This window comes from Camelina sativa, unplaced genomic scaffold, assembly GCF_000633955.1.
Source record: "Camelina sativa cultivar DH55 unplaced genomic scaffold, Cs unpScaffold06595, whole genome shotgun sequence".
NCBI lineage: Eukaryota > Viridiplantae > Streptophyta > Magnoliopsida > Brassicales > Brassicaceae > Camelina > Camelina sativa.
Genome location: NW_010927671.1, coordinates 1 through 498, shown reverse-complemented (window position 1 = coordinate 498; position 498 = coordinate 1). Strand labels below are relative to the sequence as shown.

The 498-nt window shown below is 39.6% G+C and overlaps 1 long non-coding RNA gene across 1 annotated transcript; it reads left to right on the top strand.

Moving 5' to 3' along the window:
- On the top strand, positions 1-498 carry LOC104774901. The gene is made up of 3 exons (XR_765575.1): positions 1-41; positions 125-349; positions 428-498. It is a non-coding gene; the product is annotated as an uncharacterized LOC104774901 (long non-coding RNA).

The window sequence follows — 498 nt, the reverse complement described above, 5'->3', positions numbered from 1 at the left end:
CTGTGATTTGCTGTAGATCATCACCTAAACAAAAAGCATTGGTACAATCTCTAAATCTTGATGACATTTCTCATGTTTTTTATCCTCCAGTTTCAATTCTAACAATTATATTCGGGTTTTCTAGGTTACACGGTTGGTTAAATCCGGAACTGGAAAGACAACCTTAGCAATTGGCGATGGAGCAAACGATGTAGGAATGCTTCAAGAAGCAGACATTGGTGTTGGTATTAGCGGTGTTGAAGGAATGCAAGCAGTGATGTCTAGTGATATCGCCATTGCGCAATTCCGATATCTAGAACGTTTATTGTTAGTCCATGGTCATTGGTGTTACAGCAGAATCGCATCCATGGTAAAATAGACTGAAACTTCTCTCTGATTACCCCATTCGTCTCCATCATTCTCTTACCCTGCGTTTTCGCCTTTGCAGATTTGTTACTTCTTTTACAAGAACATCACATTCGGAGTCACAGTGTTCTTATATGAAGCTTACACTTCCTT